At 39.4% G+C, this 22,111-nt stretch overlaps 5 non-coding genes across 5 annotated transcripts; 1 reads left to right on the forward strand and 4 right to left on the reverse strand.

The window, feature by feature from the left end:
* Window positions 1–3,061: 3,061 nt before the first annotated feature.
* Window positions 3,062–3,135, reverse strand: trnan-guu (transfer RNA asparagine (anticodon GUU)). Its single transcript has one exon. It is a non-coding gene; the product is annotated as a tRNA-Asn (tRNA).
* Window positions 3,136–4,762: 1,627 nt separating this feature from the next.
* On the reverse strand, window positions 4,763–4,834 carry trnaw-cca (transfer RNA tryptophan (anticodon CCA)). Its single transcript has one exon. It is a non-coding gene; the product is annotated as a tRNA-Trp (tRNA).
* A 1,440-nt stretch (window positions 4,835–6,274) lies between these two features.
* Window positions 6,275–6,348, reverse strand: trnan-guu (transfer RNA asparagine (anticodon GUU)). Its single transcript has one exon. It is a non-coding gene; the product is annotated as a tRNA-Asn (tRNA).
* A 1,635-nt stretch (window positions 6,349–7,983) lies between these two features.
* trnaw-cca (transfer RNA tryptophan (anticodon CCA)) lies at window positions 7,984–8,055 on the reverse strand. Its single transcript has one exon. It is a non-coding gene; the product is annotated as a tRNA-Trp (tRNA).
* A 10,844-nt stretch (window positions 8,056–18,899) lies between these two features.
* Window positions 18,900–18,970, forward strand: trnaa-ugc (transfer RNA alanine (anticodon UGC)). Its single transcript has one exon. It is a non-coding gene; the product is annotated as a tRNA-Ala (tRNA).
* Window positions 18,971–22,111: the final 3,141 nt, after the last annotated feature.

The following is a 22,111-nucleotide window of genomic DNA, read 5'->3' on the forward strand; positions in this document are numbered from 1 at the left end:
AATGCCTTCGGGGGACACCAAATAGGAGGCACTGGACTATAAATACCCATCCATGTTATAACACACTCACCAAGGGTTTTTTAGTTTAACTCTGAGCTTTGAGAGATTTACTACCTATGGTACCCATATTCATCCTTTATTTAAGGGAAGTACACATCCTAGACACACAGGAAACTCCCTTGCCCCAAGGGAAGACCGATACTTTGGATGGTAATGATTGAACCTGGCTTACAACAGACATCTTTGGAAATGGTAATTCTTTCAGATGGCTAGGCAAACTACCTGCCCCAGCTAAGACAGGTACTTTGGATGTTAATGCTTGAAACTAGACATCTTTGGAAATGGTAATTCTTTCCGAGGGCTTGGGAAAATCTATTTCTTTTGATGCACCTGCACTGTTGAATATACTTTAAACCCATGCTTAGCCATGTTTTTAAAATTAAATTATAACGATTTATGTGTTTGATAATGGTAGCAAAGGCTTCCTCCACCCACTGCTTTGCCAAAGGGGAGTCCTGTTTTCTGGGAGGGGTGGAGTCTTTGCTCGGGGTAACTTTCTGCTGAGTGCAATATACTTTTCACTTTTCACCTGCAATCGAGACAGGAGATACAGTAACTCTGAGACTTGACTAAGGTCCTGGATATTGAATCACCAATACGATCAAGAGGTAAGACTTTACATTTTTACTTTTAAATGCATTTGCTGATAACCTTTTAAAACTAATATGCAGTCAGGCAGATGCATCTTTATTCTTAAGCGTCTCTCGGTGCATTGATATTGTTTTTACTAATCTAATATCAAGAATCTCATCATGTGCATGCTGAGGTGTGGAATATATCTTTGTGTTAAATGGTATTGTTTTGTATATTGTATAATTGAAATACAGCCTCTTTCTGGTGACAAGTATTGGCTTAGAAGACTTCTCCTTGCATTGTATAATCAGGGCCAGTTCAATGGGGCATTTAATTAATTGAGAGCTCTTTCTTGTAGATATGAATGCAGAATGGATACAGATTAATTGCAATAGTGTAACTGCAAATGAATATAGATGAGAATGTTCACTTTTTTATGAAACCATTATTTATTTTGGAGCAATGAGCAATACAATAAAATCATTATGCTCAAACTATGAGAGAGAAAATTAAGGATAATTTAAGAAATCAGTCTTAGCTTGTTTCTATACACAAATTATATTATTTATTTTAAAAGGAAACCCGCGAGGATTCCCCTGGTGTGCAAGATGTGCCTGAATACTTTTGATCAGCTTCCTGCTCACTTGAAGAGGGCGTGTATGAAGCACACCTTGGCAGAGGAGATCACGATGGCCTCTCAACAGGCGAGGAAGGACATGATGAATCACCTGAAGAACGGGGTCATCGTGGATTACAACAGAATAGAGATCGTTTCTGGTGAGGCAAACAGGATAGCGGTTGTAAGACTGCTAGAGTCCTTGGGCCTTTTTGTACATGGGAAGCCTGAAGACACATTGGTAAGGTGAGATATTTTTAATTTGTAAGGCTTCTGTAGTTTCTTTTTGAAATCATTGTTACAACATATTATGTAAAAGCATCTACCTGTATTCCAGTGGCCCTGAGCAAGAGGCCGCTGTCCAGGAGGAAGAGATGCCAGAGGCTGCTCCAGAAACTGAAGCAGAAGCGGAGGAGGAAGGGGAAGATGGGGAACAGTAAGACTCTCTGCTCAATAGGGTTTCTAGTGCTTTATTTTTTATTTGCGCGTTGTATGTATAAAAATTGATTTTGTTTCACAGAGGCAAGAAAAAATGTAGCCTTAATTGGGATGTCAGTGAATTGGTAGATATACATAGTCACACGGGGCCACAATTAAAGCTATTTTCTCCCAGAAGCCAACTAAGAAAACGGAAACACTTATAATACATGTAATTGTCCATGTGTCTTATATCTACAGGGTGTCAGTTAAAGGTAATCTAAAAGCTCTCCGAAAAAAGAGTTGCCCTGGCTGGACTTTACAGAAAACACTCTTGATTCTCCTCTCCTGGCTGGCTTTAAACAATACCTTATCCAGGGCCTGGGAATGGTAAACTGCTCCAAGGAGGTAGGTATTTGGTACATGAGTTTTACTCGGCTTAAACTTCACATACCATGGATGTTGGTCATAAAAATAATGACTTTCTCTATATATGTTTTTCAGGTTGAAAATGTCTCCAGGTTCCTGTTTTTTATGGATCCATCGGAAGTTTCCTTAAGTTTTCTGAAGGACATTCCCAAAATGCAGACATTTGTTTCCCAGTTGAAGATGACTGGGCTGTCTCACCAGACCATTGCAGATTATATCATTAATATCATCAGATTCCTGCTCTTCATCCTAAAAAACACTAACCTGCAAGTGGAGGATCCCAGTCTAGCTAAGAGTTTAATAGACTTACATTTCTTCTCCATCTATATCAACAGCGTCATCGCTACTGAGCGCTAAAGGCAGGTCCTGGCAATACAATCTTCTTTAGAAAACATTTTTCAAACTATTGCCACTACCATACGTAAAGTAAAAGATACCGATTGCACGCAACTAATAAAATCTCTTTTCCAGGGACGTTGTAGCTAGATGCAAATTACAACCGAAAATGTATCAGCTTTAAAATTTTCTTTTGGATCCACAGGACGATCAGCACGAGACTCAAAATATACCCGTGTTTGATTGTACAGCATAGATTGTACAGCATTTATGTTTATATTTATGTTAAAATGAAGGTAAATATCTCAAAATATCAACATCCAACTTCACAGTGCTAAAGTAACAATGCTTGTCAAATTCTCAAACAAATCCGCGTTGTATTTCTAAACGATTTTAGCAGAGGACGCAACAGGAGTATAAATGATATCTCCCGCCAGCCCTTCAAAGATACTTTTCCATGGGTGAATATGGTTGTCTAGGGAGTTGCGGTGTTGATCACTACTGTACTTACCCGGTCTCAAGTGTTGTTGTTTGACACGGGCAAAAGACTCGCATTTTCGGCAAATATAAAGAGGGTTAAGGTTTCAGCTTTAGCGGAGGCAGTGTTTACATTGACAATAATAAGAAGATCGTCCCTGGGTGGGTTTGAACCACCAACCTTTCAGTTAACAGCCGAACGCGCTCGCCGACTGCGCCACAGAGACTGATGAGAGAGGCTTTTCTCCATTCGCACCTTTCCGGTCAAAAAATAAACATTGCTTGCATTTTCTTGCCAGTCGGCAATATTCCTACTGCTCTGATAGCCAAGAATTACATTTCATTTTTCACAAGCTGTATGAATTTCTTGAAAAACAAGTTGTTGCAGAAAGGAAACGTATTCATTCATGCTTTAAACTAAATCAAGCCCTATGCGGTTGTCCAAGATGGTAGTTTCTGCACAAAAAGACAGGCACAGCTGGGATGTGGAGCCCGGATCTCCAGTTAACGAGACAGGTACTTAAACCGACTCAGCTACGGTGCCGGCAGAATTCTCCTCTTTAATAGCCGCTTGGACACACCGCTCTGAGCCATCTGCGTTCACGAAGCTCTGAGTCTGCCGGCTGAGCAAGCTGCCTCTTTTACACGGAACAGGAGCCCTGACCGTAAGAGAAATGAAGAGAAATGGCTTTTATTGGGCACTTTTCATGTCCAATGCGCTTGACATCTCCCAAGGGGGACAGAGTTCATTAACGACACTTTTCCTTTCTTTCTTCTTTCTGTACACTTTGATGAAACAAAACGAGAAATCATGTAAGGGAAAACATGTAAGGGAAAACATGCACATGCACATGTCTTTTTTTCAGGGAGAAAACATGCACCGGGAAATGTTGTGTTTAGAAGAAGTGAGTTAACATGAAAAGTGACCTAATTTACCGGAGCAAATGCTCACCAAGCAAGATCTGCTTTACTACTAGAGAGAAGTAGAGTGAAAGACGTGATCATTTCACGCCGCAGTGGAACGAAACGCTTTTGTCTTGGAATTCTAAATCAATTAGAAATTCAGAGCGACACATAAAGGCTTTGTCTGCTTAAAAGTGATGATTTTTTAAAACTAAAAAAAAATGTAGAAAACACGTTTCTCACTTAGAAATTTAAGATGGGGGTGGGGTATTACTAGTAGTGGCACTGAACTCACCATGGTGCAAGTAATTTACGTGACGGGCTAGTGGTTTAATGGATAACGCGTCTGATTTCGGTTTATAAGATTGTCGATTCGACTTCTACCGGGGTTGTGTGATTCAAATCAGGCTCCTCAGAAATAGATGTCTGTTATGTAAATGAACCCCACCTGAAAGCAAACGTTGGGTCTGGGTTCCTTTCTTTCCTGCATGAAATAGCAAATCGTTACAAAAAAAAAAAACACCAACTAATGTCCAATAGTCCAATAGTTAGTCATTTAAGTAAACATGAATATACTGTAAGGTCTTGGTACATGGGAGTGGATTTCAACCACAATTAAAAGAAGGGCAAATTATATTTACAGGCTTCAGACACTTTTTCATACAAAAGTGACCAAACACTTTCTAACTTTCAGGTTTGCTTGAACCTGTAACAGAAAAGCGGTTTGAAACTTCCATTCTCTGATGTCACTGTCTCTAAAGTCGGATGTGATGTTTCGCGGATGTGCAGTGTGCCTTTTCTCTTGTCGTGTTCAAGATGAAATGCTGCATAAGATCCTGACTGGGTGTTCTATACTGTTCTGTTACTTCATTCGGATTACCTAGGTGGTGTACAGCTCAAACCCAACTGCATGGTGTAAATTCAGGGTTCGCCACCAGCAAACACATCAGCTGACCTCGACGTGATTTGAACACACAACTTTCTGATCTGGAGTCAGACGCGCTACCGTTGCGCCACGAGGTCACTTGCGACAAGTGCTTTTAATTCACCCAAAGAGAAAAATCAGCGTCCCTGAAAAAGATTGTTTTCATTCTCTCCTGTGAGGAGCGCCGCTCTTCCAACGAGGGTCTCTTCTTCCCAGACCACAGATTATTCTTCCCGCCCGGCTCTCTCACGGAGAGCAGACACACCGTCTCCACTAATGTGTTTACTACATCTATAGATCTGACCCCCTACAGCCCCGATATTCCTGGACAGGATATTTACCACCAGCCTGGTGAACTTCTCATCTTGACCTCTCCCGGGAGGAGCACAATTAACACAGAATCCTCTCTCCATTTAGCAAATAACACAAAACACTGTTTACCTGTCAAGACAGAAAATCAGGCTGCTCCAGGTGAGGCTTAAACTCACAACCTCGGCATGAGTCCACTGAATATGTCATTTTACATGGCCTGAACCAGGAAAGAGATTGGAAGTCAAGAAGTTATGGTTTTGTTTTAATACTTGCCTACTCTTTTAATTTTTCGGTCAAATCTTTTATTTGGGAGTACTTTCAATGGATGTTAATCTTTGTCCCGATGCACGATTCTGGGCCATGGTGTGTCTTGAATAATGTTCTTATAGGCTTCAGTTTGGAAAAGTGCGCTCTTCAGAAGCTACCGAAACCGCTAATGGTTACATAACACTTAATGCGAAAGCAAAGTTCGGGTTTGAAAAAGAATATTACTTGCTATAAATACAAACACTGTTACAGGAGGCGTGTTAGGGCTATTTTAGCTTAGATCATCAATTCATCTTACATTTCTTCTCCATCTATATCAACAGCGTCATCGCTACTGAGCGCTAAAGGCAGGTCCTGGCAATACAATCTTCTTTAGAAAACATTTTTAAAACTATTTCCACTACCATACATAAAGTAAAAGATACCGATTGCACGCACCTAATAAAATCTCTTATCCAGGGACGTTGTAGCTAGATGCAAATTCCAATCGAAAATGTATCAGCTTTAACATTTTCTTTTGGATCCACAGGACGATCAGCATGAGACTCAAAATATACCTGTGTTTGATTGTACAGCATAGATTGTACAGCATGTATGTTTACATTTATGTAAAAATTAAGGTAAATATATCAAAATATCAACATCCAACTTCACAGTGCTAACGTACTGTAACAGTGCTTGTCAAATTCTCAAACAAATCTGCGTTGTATTTCTAAACTCTTTTAGCAGAGGACGCAACAGGAGTATAAATGATATCTCCCGCCAGCCATTCAAAGATACTTTTCCAAGGGTGAATATGGATTTCTGGGGAGTTGCGGTGTTGATCACTATTGGACTTCCCCCGTCTCAAGTGTTGTTGTTGGACACGGGCAAAAGACTCGCATTTTCTGCAAATATAAAGAGGGTTAAGGTTTCGGCTTCAGCGGAGACAGTGTTTACATTGACAATAATAAGAAGATCGTCCCTGGGTGGGTTTGAACCACCAACCTTTCAGTTAACAGCCGAACGCGCTCGCCGATTGCGCCACAGAGACTGATGAGAGAGGCTTTTCTCCATTCGCACCTTTCCGGTCAAAAAATAAACATTGCTTGCATTTTCTTGCCAGTCGGCAATATTCCTACTGCTCTGATAGCCAAGAATTACATTTCATTTTTCACAAGCTGTCTGAATTTCTTGAAAAACAAGTTGTTGCAGAAAGGAAATGCATTCATGCTTTAAACTAAATCAAGCCCTATGCGGTTGTCCAAGATGGTAGTTTCTGCACAAAAAGACAGGAAGAAAGGCACAGCTGGGATGTGGAGCCCGGATCTCCAGTTAACGAGACAGGTACTTAAACCGACTCAGCTACGGTGCCGGCAGAATTCTCCTCTTTTATAGCCGCTTGGACACACCGCTCTGAGCCATCTGCGTTCACGAAGCCCTGAGTCTGCCAGCTGAGCAAGCTGCCTCCTTTACACGGAACAGGAGCCCTGACCGTAAGAGAAATGAAGAGAAATGGCTTTTATTGGGCACTTTTCATGTCCAATGCGCTTGACATCTCCCAAGGGGGACAGAGTTCATTAACGACACTTTTCCTTTCTTTCTTCTTTCTGTACACTTTGATGAAACAAAACGAGAAATCATGTAAGGGAAAACATGTAAGGGAAAACATGCACATGCACATGTCTTTTTTTCATGGAGAAAACATGCACCGGGAAATGTTGTGTTTAGAAGAAGTGAGTTAACATGAAAAGTGACCTAATTTACCGGAGCAAATGCTCACCAAGCAAGATCTGCTTTACTACTAGAGAGAAGTAGAGTGAAAGACGTGATCATTTCACGCCGTTGTGGAACGAAACGCTTTTGTCTTGGAATTCTAAATCAATTAGAAATTCAGAGCGACACATGCTTTGTCTGCTTAAAAGTGATGATTTTTTAAAACTAAAAAAAAATGTAGAAAACACGTTTCTCACTTAGAAATTTAAGATGGGGGGTGGGGTATTACTAGTAGCGGCACTGAACTCACCATGGTGCAATTAATTTGCATGACGGGCTAGTGGTTTAATGGATAACGCGTCTGATTTCGGTTTATAAGATTGTCGATTCGACTTCTACCGGGGTTGTGTGATTCAAATCAGGCTCCTCAGAAATAGATGTCCGTTATGTAAATTAACCCCACGTGAAAGCAAACGTTGGGTCTGGGTTCCTTTCTTTCCTGCATGAAATAGCAAATCGTTACAAAAAAAAAACACCAACTAATGTCCAATAGTCCAATAGTTAGTCATTTAAGTAAACATGAATATACTGTAAGGTCTTGGTACATGGGAGTGGATTTCAACCACAATTAAAAAAGGGCAAATTATAATTACAGGCTTCAGACACTTTTTCATACAAAAGTGACCAAACACTTTCTAACTTTCAGGTTTGCTTGAACCTGTAAAAAAAAACAAGGTCTGAAACTTCCATTCTCTGATATCACTGTCTCTAAAGTCGGACATGATGTTTCGCAGATGTGCAGTGTGCCTTTTCTCTTGTCGTGTTCAAGATGACCTGCTGCATAAGCTCCTATCTGGGTGTTCTGTACTGCACTGTTATTTCATTCAGATTACCTATGTGGTGTACAGAGAAAACCTGACTGCATGGTATAATTTCCAGGTTCAGCACCAGCAGCACCTGCAAACACACCAGCTGACCTCGATGTGATTTGAACACACAACCTTCTGATCTGGAGTCAGACGCGCTACCGTTGCGCCACGCGGTCACTCGTGACAAGTTCTTTTAATTCCCCCAAAGAGAATAACAGTAATGCTAGAATAACTAGTATTAAAACTAATAATACTACTGTTAATTCTCTAACTGTAACACTATAATTATAAATAATATTTACATGAATATTAACATTAAAACTAAAACTATCAGTAGCGCTATCATCATTAATACTCACATGAACACTAGCATTAAAACAACCAGTTGTACTCTCATTAATATTGATATGAATACACTAGTATTAGTATTTGTTGCTACCCATGACGTTACATCGCTCTTTGTGATGAACGAGATACACCTAGACGCGCACAGTGACGTGGCGCCTGTCCCCGTGGTTACCATACTTATGATTTATAAACACGGGAAAAAATACATGTAAACTGTTACTTACAGTGCCTTGCGAAAGTATTCGGCCCCCTTGAACTTTTCAACCTTTTGCCACATTTCAGGCTTCAAACATAAAGATATAAATTTTTTATTTTATGTGAAGAATCACCAACAAGTGGGACACAATTGTGAAGTGGAACGAAATCTATTGGATTTTTGAAACTTTTTTAACTAATAAAAAAATGAAAAGTGGGGCGTGCAAAATTATTCGGCCCCCTTGCGTTAATACTTTGTAGAGCCACCTTTTGCTGCGATTACAGCTGCAAGTCGCTTGGGGTATGTCTCTATCAGTTTTGCACATCGAGAGACTGAAATTCTTGCCAATTCTTCCTTGCAAAACAGCTCGAGCTCAGTGAGGTTGGATGGAGAGCGTTTGTGAACAGCAGTTTTCAGCTCTTTCCACAGATTCTCGATTGGATTCAGGTCTGGACTTTGACTTGGCCATTCAAACACCTGGATACGTTTATTTGTGAACCATTCCTTTGTAGATTTTGCTGTATGTTTGGGATCATTGTCTTGTTGGAAGATAAATCTCCGTCCCAGTTTCAGGTCTTTTGCAGACTCCAACAGGTTTTCATCCAGAATGGTCCTGTATTTGGCTGCATCCATCTTCCCCTCAATTTTAACCATCTTCCCTGTCCCTGCTGAAGAAAAGCAGGCCCAAACCATGATGCTGCCACCACCATGTTTGACAGTGGGGATGGTGTGTTGAGGGTGATGAGCTGTGTTGCTTTTACGCCAAACATATCGTTTTGCATTGTGGCCAAAAAGTTCGATTTTGGTTTCATCTGACCAGAGCACCTTCTTCCACATGTTTGGGGTGTCTCCCAGGTGGCTTGTGGCAAACTTTAGACGAGACTTTTTATGGATATCTTTGAGAAATGGCTTTCTTCTTGCCACTCTTCCATAAAGGCCAGATTTGTGCAGTGTAAGACTGATTGTTGTCCTATGGACAGACTCTCCCACCTCAGCTGTAGTTCTCTGCAGTTCATCCAGAGTGATCATGGGCCTCTTGGCTGCATCTCTGATCAGTCTTCTCCTTGTCTGAGCTGAAAGTTTAGAGGGACGGCCAGGTCTTGGTAGATTTGCAGTGGTCTGATACTCCTTCCATTTCAAGATGATCGCTTGCACAGTGCTCCTTGGGATGTTTGAAGCTTGGGAAATCTTTTTGTATCCAAATCCGGCTTTAAACTTCTCCACAACAGTATTACGGACCTGCCTGGTGTGTTCCTTGGTCTTCATGATGCTCTCTGCGCTTTCAACAGAACCTTGAGACTATCACAGAGCAGGTGCATTTATACAGAGACTTGATTACACACAGGTGGATTCTATTTATCACCATCAGTCATTTAGGACAACATTGGATCATTCAGAGATCCTCGCTGAACTTCTGGAGTGAGTTTGCTGCACTGAAAGTAAAGGGGCCGAATAATTTTGCACGCCCCACTTTTCATTTTTTTATTAGTTAAAAAAGTTTCAAAAATCCAATAGATTTCGTTCCACTTCACAATTGTGTCCCACTTGTTGGTGATTCTTCACATAAAATAAAAAATTTATATCTTTATGTTTGAAGCCTGAAATGTGGCAAAAGGTTGAAAAGTTCAAGGGGGCCGAATACTTTCGCAAGGCACTGTACATACATTTATCAACTTGGAATATATTTTTTTAGCTCTAGGATACAGTTACCTAAATAATAATAAGAATAATCATTGTTTAATTTCGGTTTGAACATTTTTTACACTAAACGCACTGTGGTAATTGATCGATACAGTCTTTATTGACTGTTTTCTAGATATTTAAAACAGGATCAAAAACAGAAAAAGAACCAGTACTCACCAATCGGTGAAGTTAATCGTTTATTCTACGGTTTTTCAATTGAATTAATTGGTTTTCGATAGATAAATGATCAATAACTCTCCTCCGTGCGCACCCTCCCGCGGTCTTGCTCTCTGATCCAGGTGCTCAGGCTGGTGTCTGTGACATTACAGCGCTCTTTCTAACAGAGCAGAGCGCGTCTCCGCTGGAGGAGACTCCTGTCCGGAGCCTGGGGGGCTTTTCTTACAGATATAACATCCCCCCCAAAAAAGAATACACCGGGCTGTGAAGAGAAGCAAATCATAACAATTGTAAAAGGAGAGTGACAAACCAAGGAATGAAATTCATTAAACAGGAAAAAAAATAGTTTACTTCGCAGATGAATGTGTTACAAGGCGTACCTGTGTGGAGCAGTAGAGAACGAGTACAAGTCCCTGTAATAAGTGCATTTAAATGTTTTAAACGAATCATCAGAGTATAGAAGCCAGGAGGATCAGGAACCTGATCCTGGAGGTTAAAATGTGTATCCTGGTTTTATTTCCAGCCTGCTCTCAGTTCCATAGGTAGTCTGATTATTTAAATTAAATGTATAACTGTTACAATAATTCATCTAATTGTAAATTTATAAGACTGTGAGACACCTGTGAGAGACATATGAGAGCTGGTGATTCCCTGGGCTGGTGTGGAATCACACACAGACAGGTCTTCTTCTGTGTGATCTGAGTCCCACTGCTGAGAGCTACAGACTGGTCAACTGGTCACTACTGTAGACACGGTCATTGGCCCATCGGCTACTAATAATCAATATACAGTGTACTGACCAGAGTGTCACTACTTGTGTTTATTACATTAAAAGATAATTCCACACTCACGTGTGTTAGAAAACATTTATAAAACATGTTTGGAGATTGACATACAGTAAAGAAAGTAATACTGAAGGGCTGGAGGTCCTGGAAAGGGTTAATAGAAGCTTCTTGCTTCTGACCTGGAACAGAGTCCACAGCTGACAGATCAGTGAGTCTTGAGCCCAGTTCACAGAGAGGAGAACCAGGAGCTCTTCTCTGTCTCTAAGTGGCTGTGAGGAAGGAGAAAATGGGGAGATGTGACCTGAGTCCAGGCTGTTCCAGGATTGTCTGAACGTCCTCTGGTTCTGGATTGACGGATAAAAAGAAGTATGGAGCTTCTGTCCGATTGTCTCTGAGCTGTGAATCAGACTGAGAAGAGAATAATGATTTATTATTCTGCCTCTGATAATTTTTCTCTTTGCCAAGTGGTGTTACATCCCCTTCAGAAACTCTGCACAGACTGTCAGAGTGAGAGAAAAGTAGAGAGATGGACAGATAAGAGCACACGCGGTGAGAGATACATATGTCTTGATTTACTTTGAACCAAGTGTTCATTTCCTTTGTGGAACAAGTTGTTTCTGAACTTCAAGAAATTCATACAACTTCTGAAAGATAAAATATAAGTCTTGCTAATCAGGACAGAAGAAATACCGCAAGAAAATATCAGTGATTTTTCTCCTTTTAACGAAAAGTGGAGAAAAACAACGGCAGTGCATCTCCGTCATCTTAATTTAGCTTAATACAAGTATTCACTTCCTTTTCTGTAGATTACAGACTGCGAAAGATGAAATAAAGTTATTGGTTATTCATGGTCAGTGCAGAAGAAATACTGCCGGCTGGCAGGAAAATGTCAGTATTTTATAATTCTTTAACTACAAACGTGTGAATGGCAAAAAGTAACGGGAGTGTGTCTCTGTGCAGCTGTTAAATGAAGGGCTGGTGGTTCAAATCCACTAAGGGACGAGCTTCAGACTGTTCCGCTGTAACCATAATCTCTGCTAAAGCTTGATGGGATTTCTTCGCAAGCCCTCTTGAAATTTGCAGGAAATATCTATTTTACTCGTGTGGAACTACAAGTAAACAATTAAGTACCTGTCAATGTCCAAGAAAACCATTTTCACGTGTGGAATTTTATCTTCAACTGGCTGTCAGGAGAATTCATTTATACACCCGTTGTATCCTAAAATATTTTAAAATTAGAACACAGATTTGTTGGAGAACTTGATAATCCTTGACAATCATTATTAAATGAGCATTATACAAATGTGCGTTGATATTTTGTATATGTACCTTAATTGTAATAAAATTAAACATAATTGCTTTGAAATGGATGTTCATTTGAAGGATTTGAGGAAACTATCAAGGATCTCAGAACAACCAAAGATACATTTGGGCATCTGCTATTGGTAAAGATTAAAGAGTACTGTAAGTGTGAAGCTTGCACACACACGAGATAAAAATCAGTTTTAATGTACTTCATTAAACTGATGGTGTGCTTATCAATCGTGCATAAAATGTACATAGCTCAGGATGGTTTCGATCAGTCAATCTCTGAGTTACAAGCCCAGCACAGGTCTGCTGCGCCACTCTGCTAACAGATGTCTTAGGGTGATACAACACAACTACTCTATCTTTGTTTTCTAAACGTGCGCCCGAGATGAAAAGTTTCAACGGTAAACGCAGACGTCACTTTGAGCACTTGGTCTTTTATAGTACAAATCATCACACGCTGCTCTACATGGGCATGTCTTCAAGACCATTGTGAACCAAACCTTCTGCCAAACTGAATCTTTCGTCGTTAATTCCCAAATCTTCAATGAGAATCAGTGAAACGAAAATCAAGCCCATGTACACAGTTGCGTCCTAGCGTGAAAGAAAAATGATGTAAACATTTGAGAAATAACAAGAGTAGTCTGAACATCTCCAGCCTGTCAACTGCTCTACAAAGAGATCGCTCCCTCTACACCCACTTTATAACGCTGAAAATGATTCAGGAAGCACAGCAAAGTTCTAAAACCAGCGAATGCATCTGCATACATAAAATGTCAATTTTTCAAAAGTAAAATCTTCAGCTTTGAAAGATTGTCATCTATATATTTTCGTTTTTCTCTTTTTTACATAACACGCTTTCAAGAAACAAACTGTCTGTGTATCTAGCTTTGTTAAATTAAAATCGGCACATCCCAGTGGGCAAAAGATGTAGAATATATGACTATTAAACGCATACCTTAGACGTGTAAATTTGCTCCGTAACTGGTCTAGAATTAAATTCTAATATACGTATATTGTTATACGTCAATTAGACATCTATGATTATATGTTTATTATACATAAATGGTTGGAGTTCTATTATACGGATACATTTAGAGGACTATTATACATATATAGTTAAAGGTCTATTATACATCAAAGAAAGATTTTTATAGGTGTAGAAACTGGTAAATAAAGCCAATGATTTGTTTTAGAAATGTATTCTTAAAATATACAATTATTCACACCTGAACAATATGTAGTTCAAATTATACATTATATACAATATTGTAATCAATATTTACAATTTTTGTGTACTTTAATCAAAGAGATAAAAAAGCGAATCTGTTTCATTCAGACATTTATCAAAAGTTCAATAAACGACGAAGTAGAGGTTCCTGTTCCGAATTCAGCCCACGTCTGATTGTCTTGTTTTGGTCAAGATCTGATCTTTGAATTAAGGGACTACTCTGTCTGCTTTGTAATTCAAAAATACATACAATGTCAAGTTTTTTGTAGATATAAAGGTGTTCTCTGTTTTCAAAGGATAGGTACTTAATTGGCATAATGATTTGGTATTGATTTTGTATCGTTGTATTATAAAGTTTGTGCTTTCTGTTTTTTTGTCGTATTGTGAACTTATTTTTTAAACAAATGCTTACAAAGGCAAACACGGCACACATCTGTTTATACCAGTGGTGAATTGTACATTTTTATTAAGTACAAGCTACTGTGCACATCTGGGAGTATAACAGGTTCGATATAAAGTGGCAAAAATATAAAAGGGGAAAATACCCCAGACTGCGTGTAAAGCCCTCGTTGTGACTGTTTTAGATTAAAATGGTGTACTGTGCACGAAATGTTGCAGAAACACAATCTGATATTTTGATAATTATTATTTTAATAATTTGATCAAATTGAGGCCCAGGATCCAAATCTTCAGTTCTGATTTTTTTAAGTGATATCTTTCCTTCCTGTCGTGGAAGTCACACGATGTGAGCAATTGTTTTTTTTACGTTGCGATCCAAAGAGCCTCAGACGCACTGTAACCAAACCAGGATGGATTCTGCTGGGAGCCGGACTGAGCTCATTCTCACTCCCTGTGCTAAAAACAGAATTAGCTCTTCCCCGAACATCGTCTACAGCTGCTGGATGGTGCTCTGCGTCTTACTGCTCCGGCAATTACTTTGACGAAAGACAGATCACTTGTGCGCTTTTAACTTTCTCGCAGCTACGGGCGAGACTGACGCTCACGATATGAAGGCACCCGCTGGAACACATTCTCTAACTTTCACGATCGCGACAGACTTAGCTTTTTAAAAAAAAGTAGATATAGCCCTGAAAAAAGCATTAGCTTTATCAGTTTTTACATTAATCTATTTTGAATCAAAGTTTGATATTTTTTTTTTATTGCATTTTACATTATAATAATCATTATTGCTTACACTTATATAGCGCTGTTCTAGATACTCCACTCAATGCGCTTTACAGGTAATGGGGATTCCCCTCCACCACCACCATTCTCCTGAATGATCACAGAGAGTCAGAACCTCGGTTTTACGTCTCAGCCGAAGGATTTTTAGCGCGACACACAAACCCTTTGTCTTTTTTAGAGTGATTTTTAAACAGACATAAATGTAGAAAATGTGTTTTTTTTAGTACTGCAATAGCAGGGTCAGTGGCGTAATGAATAATGCGTCAGGCCTCGCGTCAGAAAATTATAGGTTGGCCTGCCGTCTGGCTTGTTGCGTTTATACCACTTACATTCTTTTATATAAATGAACTCCACCTGAAAGCTATAGAAAACACTTTGGGTAAGTTGTCTGCAGCCTCATGCGAATTTCGACAACTTACCCAAAACACTGTACTGTCTGGAGATCAGCTCCAGCTCTGAACTCAATTGCAATGAAAAACCATGCGTAACAAAACTGGAGAACAGCTGAACTTGTGCTCAGGTCGGTGATGAGGGTTCAGAACTGTCCTTGTTGTAATTAGCACGAACTGCACAGGCTCTGAATCAGACCATGTCAATTAGTCTGATCAGTGTAGGACACGTTAATGTAGAATTATTAAAAGGTTTATTAGTTAGTTAGTTAAGGTTTACCCACCTGAACTAATGTAGAATTATTACTTGGTCTGTCTCTTGTTTGTACATAAATGAATGTCTCTGACAACTTAATGTTAGTTTTACGATGTAGGTCAGGCGTTGACATATGCACGAGTATATGAAATGTCTCACTCCTGATTCAACTCATGTTCTATAGGAGATTGGCGATTCCTCCTGTTTCTCGTACAACCATATCAGAACAGAAGCCCATGTCACCCAGCTGTGATTCAAGATCGACTTGCATCTTTATCCCTTTTTTGTTCGTGATCATTATTTTCTTTAGTTATGATCAATATTGAACTTTTTCGAAATTAAATGACAATAATCAAACATGCAGGCAGATTTTTGAAAAGTATTCGGAATTGACAGGGTGCCCCTTTGGAACAGTCGTCAGAAAATGTGAGAAAATGAAAGTTATGTAATCTCTCCCACAAAGCATTGAAGATTGGAATCTGAGTGTAAAAAAGCTACCCGTCTCCCAATGATAGGCAGGGATACACACCATGACTCGAATAGACTCAGCGAACTTTAACACCTATGATATTACGAGTGCTTTGCACGTGTCGAATTTCAAGAAGGAACTACTACAACAGTTGTGGACATAATTCAATACCACCGGCAAAGTCCAATGCCGGTAACTTCTGAGAAAATAATGTTCACTCATGGAATTTGGTCTTTGAATGGCTGGTGTGAAAATTCATTTATACTCCTGTTGCACCCTCAGCTGAAACATGTTAAAATAACAACGCAGATTTGTTGGAGAACCTGACAAGAATTATTGGGTTAGCACTGTATGTATTCTTGTATATTTACTTTAATTTTAATATAAATGTAAACATGCATGCTGTATAATCTATTGTAATTTTAAAATGTTAGCTGAGGATGCGAGGGGGGCTATTATACCTTGTGAAACACGCAAGGAACTGTAAAAAAGGCTGGTATTTGAATAAAATTGGCGATCACAAGAAAACCACAATTTATGTGGTATTATCATCAATATCCTTCAAAATCTACGTTCAAATGAAAGATTTGAAGAAACTATGAAAAAAGCAATAGTAGTAGCAGAGGATTTTGATTTTTGCTCTTCAAGTCAGTAGATCACCGTAGAGTTGCTGTCACGCCCTCTGCAGCCAGGGGGCGCTCCTTCTCTGTCCTGTCCCTAGTTTCCGGTCTGCTGTCCTTCCTGTCCCTCTCTTTCCCTTGGGCTATATATTTCCGGGTCTTGCACTCTGTCCTCGCTCAGCATTGATGTTTGGATGTCCTGAGACCCGCCTAGCACCAGGGCGCCCCACGTCCGCTCCCTGAGGGCATAGGTTTCTATACGGCAATCCTGAACTCTTTGCACTATGAGCCCGGGCCTTTTTCCCGTCTCGCCGCTACGCATATGGGTCTTTTTCCGCTCTCCTGCTCCCCACGGTTAGTCCTTTTGGACGTCCGTGACAGTTGCGCCCCTACAAACAGCACAAAGGATGAAACCCACCTCCTTCGTTATTGCTATGTTTGGGCCGGTGAAAGTAGCGTTTGTGCTATTGAAAGCATCTCGGAAGATGAAGGTGCAGTCACTTCCACATGATATCATTAGATCCGACGACAAGAGCTGAAGACCCCCAGTCCAAGTCAGCAATGTGAGGAAGATGGATATGGAGGAAGGTACAGTAGTGTAGCCGAGCAGTCTAAGGCACTGGAGTTTGGGCTCCAGTCTCTCTGGGGGCGTGGGTTTGAATCCCACTGCTGCCAAATGTTAATGTTTTAAGACCTGCAATACAATCAGTAAAAACGCTTTTTGTTAGGCTGCGGGACGTGTTTAGAGATAGACTTTCTAAAAGACAGGCTTGACATCAAGGCAGAAAAAATATTTTGTTTTCTCAACAGAAATTCTCTTTGGCACGTTCAGCTTTATGTAGGGAACAACATCTGCCGAGATCACTTTTGAGGCAGTGCACATGATAGTGTACCGGCAAGTACATTTAATATTGGCTGTGGTGGTGAGCTGCTTTTGTCTGTCTTCACGCCGAATCGTTGGCAGGGGTAAAACTTATTAAATCTTTGAACATAGCGCTCCATCAGAAATACTTTGTTCATGATCAAAAGAGATCAGAGGATTAACTTCATGAATTCACATAGCATACCTTACAGGAAAGATTTAAAAGGGGAATTGATTGTGCTTCCTGATGTTGTTCCTGTGGTTTCTTTGGATACAAAGGTGAATGTTCTTTGACGTTCTGCTAGAGTATCCACTGGGTGGGTTTTATCAATTAGCTCGGATAGGTCATCAGTGCTCCGTCTCCGGAAAATAATCAGGACTGTTTTTTCCTGTGCTGTCTTTTAAAACATATAAGATCACGAGTTTACAGATTTCTCCAAATAACAACTATACATTTTAACCCAGCGGTTAGCATTCCTTCAATCCAATAGTTTTACTCTGGGTTAAAAGTAGCGCAATATACAGACAGATGATATTCAAATATTTCAACGTTCTGTTGGATTACCTGTATGGAGATATCGCTCAGAATTCCTAATATGATTTTGAGTTCAGTTTTGCTTTACTACTTTCAGAGTCTTTTATTGACCTTGCTGAAGCAGAGAAGTGACATAATCACAAATGTGACCTTCCTGTGCTGCTGTTTCTGGTTAATAATGATTACTGCGAGGAAAAAAAAAACAGCTCCTTGCAACCAATGCACTCACTTGTTGAGTGGGTATTTTCCGAGCTGCTCTTCCTCAACTACAAAGTTAGTTGTCGAGCAAGGACATCTGAGAAGGAGTCTGAATCCGTCAAGAACACAGGAATTCTAATATCGCACTGCCATCTTGTGTCCAGAGGTCTGCTTTTTCCTTATTGGATTTTTTGGTGTTTAAGAACACGCTTCCTACCTCGAATGCTAGTTTCAAAAGATGTTACCGGATGACAGATTATCTTGAAAAGATTTGGGGATGCACTGGCCGTGATCAAACCCAGCTCAATTATTTGGAAGGCCCCTGTTCCACCAACACACTTCTAAGAAGCACCTGCACATTTTCGCAAACCTCTCTCTCACCTACAAACTTATGAAGACACAGACATCCAATGAAAACTAATTTGATTCACTCAAGGCTCGACTCTTTTATTGTGATGTCGTTTTAATTAATGTTAGCTATGATAAGGTGTCATTTCTGTCTCTTAAAGTTTAAGAGTCTGCTCCTTTCTTCCTGGTATAGAAATAACATGTTCCATCTTACTTTACAAACATCACTAAAAATACATTATTCAGCTCTAACGCCTGTGTGCATCGACAAGGCATCTCAAAAGGACATTAAATAAGAACACGATCCTTCCTGTTACCATTACTGTGGTTGGAGCGTTGTTTCACCCCTTTAGGTTCTTCTACAATATTTACAGAGCTTTATCACTGGAGTTGTACAGAAAATGTGTGCGTGTGTCCTGTAGCTCAGTGTGTGATGTAGCTCAGTGGTAGAGTGCATGCTTTGCATGTATGAGGTCTCAGGTTCAATCCCTGGCATCTCCAAGTGCTTTATATTACTGTGCTCACATCGAAATCTGCTGAGTGAGAACTCTTTGCTCATGTTCATAGAGATCCAGGTTTACACAATTAAGTTCAGTCACACACGAAGTGCTACAGTGTTGCTCTGCTGTATTAAATGTACCTCCAAAGCATTTAGTTCTGTTAACTACAACAAATGATTTGAACTAATTGAAGAAGACACCTGTTGAATCTCACCCGGGATTTCTTGAAGGACTAAAGGACTAAACAACAACTTTTGATGATTACAAGATATTACAAGAGAAATACAACCATCCGCACAGAGGCTTGGATCCTGAATGCTTAAGTTAAAAGACAAAGCGAAGAATATGACCTGTAAACTCTCTTCATGTTTTATAGTTTATGAAATAAAATAATGTTTACTTTCTTAATAATTTCTTATTGTTGATAGGTGATTTATTGAATTTTAACAAAATCACAATTTACACAAATTACAAACATTTTGGGTTAAACTGTTATTCACATACTCTAACAAAGATAAACGTTAGTGTCTTCCGGTGTGTGAGCCCATTTCTAATAAGAATAAAAAATAAGTTATATAAATTGAATTGTTCTACTTTTTATACTTACATAGTCTTATTAATATTTCAGTTAAATATTTTCTTCTGTAGTAATACTAGTCTCGATTTACAATTTTTGGACATGGTGCATCTTAAATAATTTTGTTATTAGTTTCGGTTTTGGAAAATCACACCCAGAAGCTACCAAGACTGGTAATCTTCACAAGATGTGTAATGCAATAGCAGCCTTCTGGGTGGAAAACAAAAAGTATTTCTTGGTATGAATCCTAGCTCATTTATAGGCGGTGTTCTAGGACTTCTCGCTTCAGAAATCCTGTCAAAGCATCGTACGTTTCTACCCCATCAATATCAGCAGTGTTATCACTACCAAACGCTAAGAATAGATCCTGGCAATACTTCATGAGATCTTCTTTGGAAAATTGTTTATTTTATTTTTAAAAAATATTTTCAATACCATCCAAAAAGTCAAAAGTTTCAATTGCATGCAACTGATGAGATCTCTCTTTGATGGAAGTTATAAGTACATCCAAAACACGTTTCTTGTGGATCCAGAAGAGGATCATTATGAGGCTCAAAACATGCCTGTCTCTTCTTTTTTTTGAGGATGAATTGATTATTGAGGTGTAATCATTGGTTCAAAACCCAAATCATCTGGTATTGCTGTTGTTTCTTTGATAGTTTCTTCAAATCCTTCAATTGATCTTCGATATCGAGGGATAATATCATACAAGTTGTGGTTTTCTTTTAATCACCAATTTTATTAAAATTTCACCTTCTTTTACAGATGTCTTGCATGTATCACAAGATATAACAGTCCCCTTGGGTCCTCAGGTAAAATGTTTTAAAAAGTACAACAAAAGTACAATATACTAAACAGCATTTATGGTAACATGTATATTAAAATGAAGGTACATATACCAAGATATTAAAATACAATTGTACAGTCCAAACCTAATAATGCTTGTGAAGTTCTCCACCAAATCTACACTGTAATTTTGAAGTATTATAGCTGAGAATGCAAGGTGAGTATGAAGATCAAATTCTAATTAATTTCTTGGAAGCTGCTGATGTTGGTCATTATTGAGCATTCCAGATCATATTCACTTAAGTACTAAATTGATTACTTCTTGTAGCTTGAAACGTGCACAATATTTGCATTTCTTGCAAATATCAAGATGTTTAAGGTGTCACTGAGAACAATAATCGAGTTTGAGCAGATATTATGCTTACATGGGAATCACAAGACGTGCTCCTCTAGGTTGGCTTGAACTACCAATCTTCCGCTTAAGAGAAAGAGTAACAAGAACCAATGTTTTGCAAAGTAATTTGAAGACCTAGATAAAGAAACGTGGCGCAGAATGAAGAAGCATGGACAGGGTTTGAACCCTCATAGCCCAAAAGTCCACCTACTATACGATGTTAATGGAGGCATACATGTTTACATGGGATAGTTACTCCTGCTCCCAAACCAATATGCTGCAGTGATATATGATAATGGTTCTGTCACTGCTTGTGAGCCATGTGTTTCAGCTGTCAGCCTACTATACCATGTTCAACCAACGCTAGTAATATTACTGTTGTAGTAGAGGAGCAAGAGAGGTGCAGTCGGTAGAGCTGGTGACCCTTAAGTTCAGAATTGTGGATTCAAGGGTCATTTGTGTCCTTTCTGATCCCTCTAATCTTTTAGTAGGACAGTGCAAGCAGGACGTGATAGCTTACAGTGACAACCCAATGTCTTATGTGCTTTGTGTAATTCAGCTTTCTTACCACTTTGGGGCTCGATTCAGATATCGTTGTTAAAGCAAGGGGCGAGCAAAGGCTTTCCTAAATCAAGGTTGGTCTGCTCACAAGTAAATATAAACACTTGAGCGTTTACTGTTTGAAGACCGCACTTTGTCAAAATACTGCTGTTTCTTAATTTCACATTATGGTATTTAGACGGGGCAAAGTAGTGTAGGCCTTGTGCAACTTTGATTAGCGTTTGTTATTTGGTTTTGAGGTTTGAGGAGCGTAATGCAAATCGAACTGGTGAATAGAAAATGAAACAGGAATCACTTCTTGGGCTAAGAAATCCAAGAAGCATGGAAACCTGTGGATCTTAACACTACAGAACACTCACAAATCGCAGTGTTGCTGCTTTTATATTTCGGTCTTTGACTTTTGAATGCATGCCTTACCGGAAATCTTTCTTTACTTACAGACAGCTCAAAAAGTTCTTAAGGCAGAAATTGTAGCCCATCTAAAAGTTCCTTTCTGCTAATCACATTTTAGTGTTGACGAAGCATTTTCCTGCCCATCATGTTCTTGATAAGCGGTTTCTCTGTTTTCCTCCTATTGTCATTGTCAGCACAATAAGACAGGAACAATACACACAAAATAAAAAAGTAGCTGTTAGAAGTGGGATTTAATCCCATTTTTCCATTTGGAGACCAGAACACCCAACCAAGATGAAAGACATCAGTTCTCAAGTCTGACACCTTAGACCACTCAGCCATCCTGACAAGTGATGACAAAACCTGTGCTGAATTCACCAGTAGTTCACTAAACTGAGTTTCTTCCTTGAACAGATTTGCTTGTCTACAGA

This window comes from Lepisosteus platostomus, chromosome 5 (genome assembly GCF_059453375.1).
Source record: "Lepisosteus platostomus isolate fLepPlt1 chromosome 5, fLepPlt1.hap1, whole genome shotgun sequence".
NCBI classification, from domain to species: Eukaryota; Metazoa; Chordata; class Actinopteri; order Semionotiformes; family Lepisosteidae; genus Lepisosteus; species Lepisosteus platostomus.